Raw genomic sequence first — 11296 nt, 5'->3', positions numbered from 1 at the left:
TGCTTCAACTAGCTTCCCCATAATTTATTACTTTGTTAGCAGATGCAACTCATGTGCTGCAACCATTCTCTCTGCAATTATTTTCTACTATATTTCTTGTAACCCACTCACCATATTGATTTCCTTATAAGGTATTTAACCACAAAACTTTCTATTAATTTTCAGATTGTAACCCACCACACACAATAGTATTAAACACCCAAACGTTCTCTACCTAGAGATGGCCTCTAGACATGCCTCTGAAGTAAAGTTCAGTTTAGACATTGGTGGGTGAGATGCCCTTTTCTTGAGAGAATGGATCAACTGCCCTTTTCCACGGGATACAAAACTCTCATGACTAAGTGACACATCATGAATCAGGAGGGATCTATGGTTGGAAAGAGGCGTCGCGATCGGGATTTGATCAACCCCGTTGGATTCTCAAGTGAACTGCGGGTAAAAACTTGGGGGTAAACTAAGAGTGAACTAGGGGTGAACTCAGGAGGTGAACTAGGGTGACCTTTTCAGGCAAGAAAGTCAACTAAAGAAACATTTTCCGGCAAGAAAGTGAACTAGGGACCAAAATATCAAGATTTAAATTTAAAAACACTATCCACAACCTGTTGGAAAGTATAGCATAGTGGTTAGATGTTGAAAGCTTGAGCAGATGGTTCCAAGTTCGAATCCTCTTTTGCATTGAGCTCAATCTTTCCAAAATTTTCTAAGTCCCAAAAATCCCCATGGTATACCTTGAGTTCACTCTTAGCTCACCCCTAGTTCACCCCTCCTGAGTTCACCTTGAGTACACCCCTAGTTCACTTGCCCAACGGGAATCTGACGGTCTAGATTAGGCAAGATCGTGATGCCTCGTTTCAGCGTTAGATCCTTCTTTATTCATAATGTGTCATTTAGTCCCATGGATACAAGACCAACAAGGATAGATGCAATGTATTCTTAAACAAACACACACTATCCTAAACTAACTTGAGTATATCATATAACTTAACGATTATGACATGGACACAGTATTCCATTCACAAAATGTGAGGACTCAGGGGACGTTACATAAAAAATCTTTATATCCAATATATTAGGGCTAGCTTATTTGTGCATAGAAGGGAAGTGAACAAGACTAATATGTATGCCTTCTATTGACTTGTACGACTAATATTGTGATATTCTTATGTTATTGTGCGCATTCTCTTTGTGTTTTCCCCTAGTTGCTACTTTATATTTATTTGTGTCATGATTATTTTAGCCTAGATTATCTTAGTGTCAACCATATGTACGACTAATATTGTGATATTTTTATGTTATTGTGCGCATTCTCTTTGTGTTTTCCCCTAGTTGCTACTTTATATTTATTTGTGTCATGATTATTTTAGCCTAGATTACTTAGTGTCAACCATATGGAATTAAATCAGGCTAGCTCTAACCATAAGGAAGATCTTTGATTTTTAAAGCACTCAAGCGTAACCTCTCAATTTATGCAGAAGCCTTAGAAATCTTCTTGCTTCCATGCAAACATGTATACCACTTCCATTGTTTTATTATAATGCGCATAAAATTTGGTGCATGCTTTCAAAAGGGTTGCCAATAAACTATCCTTAACTATCCTTGAGAACACCAAATGCATGCTAGGGCAAAGAGGCCAGTCTTTAAAAAACAAATATCAACATTGGAAAATAATTATTTGTAGGCTCCTATCTAACAAGTTTTATGAAATTTATATATGTTGACAATGAGCTCAAGTGTGTTTTTATTTTGTAGGCACACGGGATGAAAATGAATAAGTACATTTCATATTCTCCAAAGGTAACCCCAATTTTAAAAAATATGACAACTTACGATAATTCTTGTACCAGCCTTTTCCAACTTATCTACCATTTCATTTATCATGCTAATTCCTACCGTCATCTTGCTTGTGTAGTGCATCATCCTTCTTACTTCTTTTTCATCCAGATTTACCTACCCACTCCCTCCTTTTATACCGTAGTTACCACACCTTCTCCCAATCAAGCCGAGAGAGAGACAAAGAGAGATTTGAAGTGCTTTAACTTTTTGTTCTAAAAGATCTTCTTTTCATTTAAATAGACAACAATATTTTATTGAAGAGAGATCTGAAGTGCTTTAACTTTTTGTTCTAAAAGATCTTCTTTTCATTTCTTAAAGATATTATTTAAATATACAACAATATTCTATTGTAAAAATGTTAGTAATTTTGATAATGCTTCCGAACTAATGCCATTAAGAAAAAAATATCAAGGGATATTTTTTACTACATAACCGCCTTGGATGTATTGTTGAATAAGCAAAGTTTATGCCTTGGCTTACAATTTATTAAAATGTTTTAAAAATTCACTACATAATGTAATCAAAAAACATGGATGCATGTCCTTTTTTTGAGAAAAGGTTATGTCTTGGCTTATAACTATTGAAATATGTTATATATTCACCACCTCATCATATAAGTTTACAAAAAACCCTTTGCAAAAGGATGTCTTGTCAATTTTATAGAAGTAATCATCAATTTGAAAAAAAACATTATTAGCTTAGCTTATAGTAAATAATCGTTATTCATCAAGATTAGCTCTTGATCACAATCAACTAAGTGTATATTAATTTGAGTTTATTTTAACCAAGCTAATAATTAAGAATATCTATGTGTGTAAGAATAGCTCAATTATACTAGAGTAAACAAAAACATCCCAACCCCATTAATAACCTATATTACAAAATGAACTAATCATATAGTAGTCGTAATATTAATCAAGCATTAACTTGATTAACATCAAGGTTGCAATACGCAGAAGGGACCATAATAGTTGTTTTAATTAATTATTCATTAGTGTAGATGACTCAGTCAGTCTCGGCTCACTCATAGGTACCAGATAAGGAAGAGAGGAATAGGGGGTTCTCTCTAGGAGGTATACCTGCCAAGGACTAGTCCCATTCACCAGCTAGACGTGCAAGCCATCTCCTTACCATCGTCCACTATGCTAGACTATCTTGCGTTACATGCTTTGAGTTGGTCACAGTCTCCCACTCACACTAAACTACTCTAACAACTCATTAGTAACATAGACGATACAAGCCAACAACATATGCATTCTTCATAAGCTTATCCAATACATAGAATATCTTCCTCTCTCTTATAGAAACCTACACAATATCCTACTCCTTAAGCTCTCAGGGGAAGATGCCTCTTTACAATGCACTTTATAGGTGCTAAATGGGTTACAACCCCTACCTCGATATCCATATCATCATGATAATTATTATAAGAAAGATGGATATCATGATAATTATTATAAGAAAGATCTTCCAATCTAGAGTTTGTCGGGTATGAGAGATAGAGCTTAACAAGATCACCGGGAAAGGGACGGGAAGATAATGCTCAAGAGAGATCTATGCTCCCCTTGGGAAAGGGAGGGAGATTCGCAAGCCATGAGTACATATAGCCTAAGGTGGCCGGCCATGCACGTTTTGATTGCACATGGCCACTATCAACGGACTTAGTGGGAGACGTTGGGAAGCTCAAAGAGCACCAACGCTGACGATGGGTCCAGTGAGGTTAGGGAGCTTGGAGAGATAGCGGAGATGAGGACATAGTGTGGAGGACCTAGCTAGCCATCTACACATCGTCCTAGTGAATGCTTATTCCCTAGGCAAAGCATCCGGCAAGACAACTCCTATGCATAAACTCGTACCTGAGATATTCCTTTGGCGCTATCTCCTGGGCAAAGCATCCGGCAAGATAACCCCCCAAGTATAAAAAGAACACGTCTTCTGGCACTACCTCCCGAGCAAAGCATCCGGTGAGATAGTACAAGCTATACTGCTGAGGAACATAAAAACAATGTCAATACTTGAGAGCTCAGGAGTCGGAGCACTAAATAGAGCAAAAACAAAATATGCATCGTGCTGAGCAAAAATCAAACATGCATTGTGCTGCACAATGCATGCATGAATGATGATACAAAAGTACAAATTAGTGCTTAGCGATTCGTAAAGTCTGACTGAAGAAGATTTGCATGCGACCATGCCAAGCTACGATTCGTGAAGAGTCTGGATCCATAATCTGATTGGCCACTCCAAGACAAAGTGCCCCTTAACCCTGGTGTTAACGATTAACAGGGAAGTTGGAACACTTTAACCTCAACCGTCAAGGATTAAATATATAAAATCTTTAACATATATTTATTATTAAGTTTATGGAGTATATATACTATATATTTTTTGAGTCCTTTTTTACAAGGCAATATTTTTTCCAATCCTTTTTTTACAAGGACATTTTTTTCCCGTCCTTATTTTCAAGAATTTAAATAAAACAAGTGCCACTGATAGCAAATCCTCCTCTGCCTCTGATGTTTGGCACCATACGAACTTCTTCAATGCCACATCTACCAGTCATTGTAGACATGACTCTTGGCATGCATGACTTTGCCTGGCACGTGTCCCTTGCATGGTCATGCAATAGGACACCCTTATCCATACGGCCGCATTCTTGGAGGAAGCTTATTCTAATCTTCAGTCTTCTCCGATGCTTCTCCTCCCCCCCTTCTCTGGTCGTCATGCAAGGAGCCATGCAACACAAGGGGATGGGAGCCCCTTGTCCCAAGACCCCAAACCGGGTTCATCCACTAACCCGCTCTTCGTCTTGGGTAAAAGACCAGGAGATATGCTGCCCTCATATGAGCGATTTGGCTGAACCATCAACAAGCATCTGTCTTCATCGAATAGCAACATCTACATGGAGGAGGAGGAAGTCGGGTGTCTCGTCATGATGCTTCACAAAGACAAGGAGCTCGGGAAGAACTGCATGTTGGGGCTGATGGTGGAGAAAGAGTCAGTCTTTATTCTGGCAAGAAGATCATCGAGGTTCAAAAGTTAAACTTTCAGTCCCTCTTCCCATTGAAATGGCGCAAGACTGGCTGCAAGTTTACTAGTCTCGTGTGCTGGTTGGGATCTATCATGGCCCTCGGCCCCCAGCTAATGTCCTAAGAGACTGGATTAGATCAAACTGGTGGCCTAGAGGAGTAGAAGTAGAACATATTCAATTTTTACCAAAGAATTACTTCTATTTTCTATTCAAAGAGGCTAGGATGACCTTAAACATACTTGGTGCTGGTCAATGGATGATAAGGAACTCTTCTTTATCTTTGTTCCGCTAGCAGCCAATTTTTTCCCCTAGTGGGCCTAAACCTTCAAAATTTCCTGTGTGGGTTGAACTCCCAGACCTTCCCCTCCATCTACGCCCCCTGCTTAATAGATCTGAATCCTAGATGGCATCCATACACCTTCATAGAAATTGATTTGAAAGAGGAGCTCTTGGATGATATAACTATTGATGTTGACCACAACATTAGATTTGTGCAGCGTATCCTTTATAAGAATCTGCCTAATGCATGTTTCCACTGTAACAAGCAAGACCACCACATCAGGAATTATCCTCTTAAAAATCCACCCCCCCCCCCCCCCCCGCCCCCCTCTCAGGATAATCCGGGTTACCAGCCATCTGAAAATGCTCAAAAGGACAATGATAGATTTTAACCAATATTGAGGAGGGGTAAGGGGCCTAGACAAGCCTCTAATAGACCTCCAACTAGAGGGAGAAACCAAAATAGGTTTACCCCTCTTCTTGTAGATGTTGCTTACCCGTCCCAACCAAAGGATGAAGAGAGTAAATCCTCAGATGAGGATGAGTTTGTTCAAGAATCTCAAATCAACACTACAGAAAAGCTAGAAAAGGAGATAGACAAAATGGATTTTTGTGATGACTCTCGAATAAATGACCTTACCTCAGAGGAAGAGAGACTCCCAAGTTCTGCACACAAAGATAAAACCAATGTAGGAGGCTTAGGAGCCCCATATCCTATTCAAGATGATGTTCTTCCATTGACTCTGTGGCATCGTCCTTCCTCTGGTTCAAATTTGCTTCATCAAGAAGTTTCTACCACAAAACGTAGAATCTCTAAATTTGGTCCCAATTTTGACCTCCTATTTCAGAGGAAAAAAGGGCTCCAATGAGTAGCGGCCACATTCCCAAAACGTAAAGAAAATAATGTTTAACTCCATTATATCCTTCGGGGATTACGGACCCCCTCACAGCATCTAAGCTAAAAATTTGGGTTTTCCAAGAAAACATTCATGTTGACTGCTTGTGTCTCCAAGAAGTGAAGGCCTTTGGTCCTTACCTCAAGACCAACCTTGAGAAGACTTCTAAGGATCTTACTTGGTTCTACACTGATAATTGTCAAGGTAGTGGGGGAACTGCCCTGGGTATCCATAAGAAATGCAATAGCTATATTAAAGATATTGTGGTTTTCCCATCTATCTAGCAGATGGCTTGTAATGAAGATGGAAACTGATCTTAATGAGTGGTACATAGTCTTTGTGAATGCCGCTGGCCTTGCAAGCTCCAGGCCGTCATTATGGCAATCTCTTCTTCAACTTGACCTCCCAATCATTCTAGTGGGGGGCTTTAACATGGTTGAGCACCAACAAGGCAGAATGAGTGGCTTGGATATCACTCTGAAGAGGCATGAGCGCATGGAATGGCTATCCTGTAAGGGTTTCCATGACTTGATTAGAAATGAACAGAAAGGCTTTGTCAAGGGTAGATATAACCTTTTCTTCAAGATTGATTTTGATAAATCATATGACAGACTTGAATGGGAATTCGTACTGCAGTCTTTACATGACATGGGCATTGGTCCTAGGTTCATTAAGTCAATTCATACCTTGTTTGGAAATGCAACTGCAAGAGTAGCAGTAAATGGTGAACTTTCTCCCTCTTTTGCCTTATGAAGATCTATCAAGCAAGTATGCTCTCTTGCCCCCCTTCTCTTTGCCATTTCAGCTGATGCCTTGGGATGGCTTGTTGATAAGGAAATGTGGGATCCAGTAGGGGAAGGTTGAGGTCTATGGGGGCCCTTTAAGCTGCCATGAGATTAAGGAGATGATTAATGTGAAGGCCAATAGGAAAAATACATGTGTACAAAAACGTTGGGTTGATTAAGACCCTAAATCTTGTGGTCAAAGGTGGAATCTTACCTTTTTCAGATCTGCCAGCAAAGAAAATCTTCAATATCTTTTTTTTAAATATTTTTTTAAAGGAAAAGTTTCAAAAAGTTACCCCCCCTCACTTCCCTCTTCCCTCCAAAAGTAGGGGCGTGTTTCTCTCTCTTCCCTTTTAGACTAACCCACTTTCCCCATCTACCACTCAGTACACCCTCACTTGCAGCCCTATCTTCATCCCCAACTTGAGGAAAGCTCTTTGCTACCACCTACTCAGAGAAAGCTCTGTTATCAGCCTCTTTCTCTCTCTAGAGGAAGCTCTGTTATCAGACTCTATCTCTAGGTCTCTCTCTCTCTGTGTGCAAGCAGGCACCTAATGCAATCTCTCATTAGCTTTCTTTTGAGGAAAGCTCTTTGCTACCAGCTACTCAGAGGAAGCTCTGTTATCAGCCCTTCTCTCTCTCTCTAGAGGAAGCTCTGTTATCAGACTCTCTCTCTCTCTCTCTCTCTCTCTCTCTCTCTCTCTCTGCATGCAGGCACCTAATGCAATCTCTCATTTGCTTTCTTTTGAAGGTTTAGCTTTCTGTGTGTGTGTGTGCATGTGTGTGTGTGTGTGTGTGTATTGTGTGTGTGTGTGTATGGATTTGCAGCAAACTTCTTTGAAGCTTTAGCTAGCTCTCTCTCTCTCTCTCTCTCTCTCTCTGAGCAGGTATTTGCTTTTTTGCCATATTCTTAACATTCACTTTCTTTTCATTTGGGCCATCTATGGCTCTTCAGTGTGTACACAGGCCATCATCCACTATCGAGTCCATGGCTATTTCCACAGTACAGGATGATGAAGGTTATTGGATTCCTACCGTTTTTAAGCGGTTCATGTGGATAACAATGCAGCCCAGTTTGAGGGGTGCACACAAGGTTCCTCGAAGGCACATGGCTTCCACAAGCCATCACTGGAAAGGAAGGATCTTAGAATTCAAAGTTTGCAACAAGGATGGAAAGCGGCTTGCAAAGGTGCAACATGTTTACACCTCAAGCCAAATACATCTTGAAGATGAGAACTCACCACGGTTCCCAACTAACTGTAAGTTTCAGTCCTTGTTTAATGTTTCTTTGCTTTGGAGAAATGCTTGCATGAAGACTATGTGAATATCAAGAACTCCAATGTATTCTATTGTATGCAGATGTTTTCCCTTCAACATGTGTGGAATGGCAGCCTCTAGAATGTTTTACAGGGACCTTCGAAGCATGTCATGTTGATCTAGGTAGGCTTATGTATGCTGGGGAAACAAGTTCCGAACTTGCAAATAGAGGAGTATTTTTCATTGCTGCAACATATGTTGTGCCACAGAGGGGAAGGTTTGGAGCACTTGAGCCAATTTCTCCTCCTGCACTAAATAGCCCGGAATGGCCCATTCCAGACCCCACTACAATGGAGAGCTTTCAGCGCAGGATTTTCCATGACATTCAGTCAAGCCTAAAGGTTGCATATGGATCCCACAGGATAAGTGTATCTCTTTTCATGCCTTTACATTTGTTTATTGCTATTTTCAAAGCAGGCAAGTTCCATCGCACCCCAACAATATGGATAAGCAAAGATGGGGCCTTTGAAGCTCTAGATACATTTCTAAAAGGCGATTAGACCACCAAGGTGGCAGAACATAAGGGCGATGTAATAAAGTGCTCAGCGGTAATGTCAATGGTAAGATGCAGGTATCAGATAGGCAAGCAAAATCTAACTATGGTGTACCCTATTAGAAGGTGGAAATGCTCGCATGGTGAATGGGAGGCTTTGGACTCTGATCTCTATGCTAGGGAGGAGGTAGAACTTCATATTGAAGTTCACCCAGGAGAGGAGCATACAGTGGTAGTTAATGATGATTGGAATTTTGCTCAGTTGAGAGATCGTATTGTCATGTCCTTTAATGTAAGGAACCAATTCAAGTTTGTTGTTTCTAATCGACCCATGCGTCAAAGGTCAGAGAAACATACACTCTGTGTGTCATTGGAGCCCCCTAGGGTCCTTAGCTTGAGAGACTGTTAAGTTGCAGACTTAGGTAACATTTTGAGTGATTTTGGGTGATAATTTGTAGCGGTGTACTTTTGAATACAAAATTATTGATTGTACCATAGTCCCAATGTCCTCTGTATTTCACTGCAAATTGGATTTTAATTTTGTTAATTTTAAAAATTTTAAGTATGTTCTATAAATTTATTAAACTTTATAGTGGAATGCTTTATAAGAATAGATTTTGCTCTATAAAGCTCATTTCATTCTTAAGATCTTGCAGTTTCTATTTCCCTTCAATATCCCGCCATGGCTTCAAGCTCTAACTCGCTACGCGCTAAAACTTGAGAAAATTGGGCTCTCAGCAGGTGCAGGTGAGAACATCGCCATTTTTGAGGGGGTGATCGATATGCAAAAAACTATAGACCTTCATGCAGAGGCTTTTCAAGAGCAGGTCCAGTACATGAATGATGTAGTGGCACAATATGTCGTGCAATTGCCTGAATCCACCACTAAATGGGTTCCAGTGGACTTAATCAGGCATCTGTACCATGGTGACAAGTCATTCCGATTCAGGCTCAACCGATTTTTGAAAGGGCTTACATCTAGCAATTATAGGGTCGAAGATGATGACACCGTTTATGAATTGCAGGTTGGTAATGTAGGCACCACCTTCCTTTCATGGGATATGACGTTAGCACTATTTCTGCAAGAAGCCAGGGATACAGAAAAAAAGAAGGGAAAGGCAGTGAAAAAGGAAGTAGCTCTTGTGAAGGAATCCAAAGGCGAGGTGGAAGAGGTTTTCTCAGAAGAAGCTGAAGCGTCCATGGCCTTGGTGCTTCTCCAACAAGGGTCAACTGAGGATGAAGAGCCTCATCGTGACCTCGAAGGGGATGAAATTGTGGAAGAGATCCCTGAGTTGGATGTAACCACTTTGAATCCCATCATCATGGATAACAAGGAATTTCTTTTCCTTGATGACATTTGTAAATCCTTGGGGTTAAGGGAGGATGAGGCCTTAAGCATATTAGCAATTGGGTCTGGTTTCTGCAAAGAAGACACACTTGAGCAACAGACTGCAGGTGTACAGATTGATTTTGATGACCATGATCTTACCAAAGCGCTAGCATTCCAAGGTTATGATACAGAACGTACAATTGAGGAAACTGTTTCCAATGCTCTTGTTGCTATAGAAAATGTAGTAGCAGAGTATGAAAGTGTCCCTCAAGAAGCATTTCAACCACATAAGCGCTTGCATGTAGATACATCAGTTGAGCAGCGTGGAAGCAGTATAGACATATGCAACCCACGCATTAGCCAATGTGATGATGACATTGAGGTGGGGTTAAATCAAAGTTGTGCCTTCATATTTATAAGTGAGTTATTACTAACACCTGATTTTTTTCTCTTGTAGAAAGCTTATATTTTTGACAAGTTTGCTGCACGTGGAGGTGGAGTTCGTGTGCAATCCGATGGACGAGACACCTCCCTGATTCATTACCTTCCTAGCCTCTCTCCATCATTTATTCGAGTAATCCATTTAGAGTACTCTGAGGAGGCACAAGCAGAGCTCATCAAGTGTAAAGCTCTAAGTGGGGTTCTCACCGAAGATGGGCTAGCAAATAATGCAAACAAATGTATACTTATTAGCAGGGAGGCAGCCATGTACACATTTGCAGGCAACTACACCGGCCACGTGCTAAGCCACTGTGCCACTTCAATCTCCAAAGGTGTAACCAATCCTATTATTATAGCTAATAGCCTAGGTGAGAAAACCACACAGAGTGACGAAGCTAAAGAAGCTCTCAGAAATCTTCTCAGGAACTTGTAATTTTCTTTCTACGAAATCAATACAAAATGTATACTTTTTTAATTGTAATGTTTCTAAGAAGTCTGAACCATTTCTCTTGTTTATTTGTTGTGTCAGCACTGTGCCCTCTAAACTTTTGGCAGGCATGTGAATGTGTAGGAAATTTCATTGATAATGATCAAATATTTATTCTTTGAATGTCACTTAACATCCAGCTGAAATCTGGCAGTACAAAATCTGAACAATTTTTAAAAAATCAGAATTTTTTATGTTTTTTGATATTTGTAAGCATATTTCTCATCAAAAAAGTGCACATGATGCTGGATGTTGTCAAAAAATTAAAAAAAAGGGCTGTGCGCTACGGCGCGAATTTCAGCCTTTCAAATTGCAGGCCAGGCTTAAATTCGCGCCGTAGCGCACAGCCCTTTTTTTGATCATTTTTTCACACAAAAATGCATTGTGTGCACTTTATTTTGATGATT

The sequence above is a fragment of the Cibotium barometz genome, chromosome 8, assembly GCF_041138505.1.
Source record: "Cibotium barometz isolate CiBa-2024 chromosome 8, ASM4113850v1, whole genome shotgun sequence".
Classification (NCBI taxonomy): domain Eukaryota; kingdom Viridiplantae; phylum Streptophyta; class Polypodiopsida; order Cyatheales; family Cibotiaceae; genus Cibotium; species Cibotium barometz.
This window is presented reverse-complemented; position numbering follows the sequence as displayed.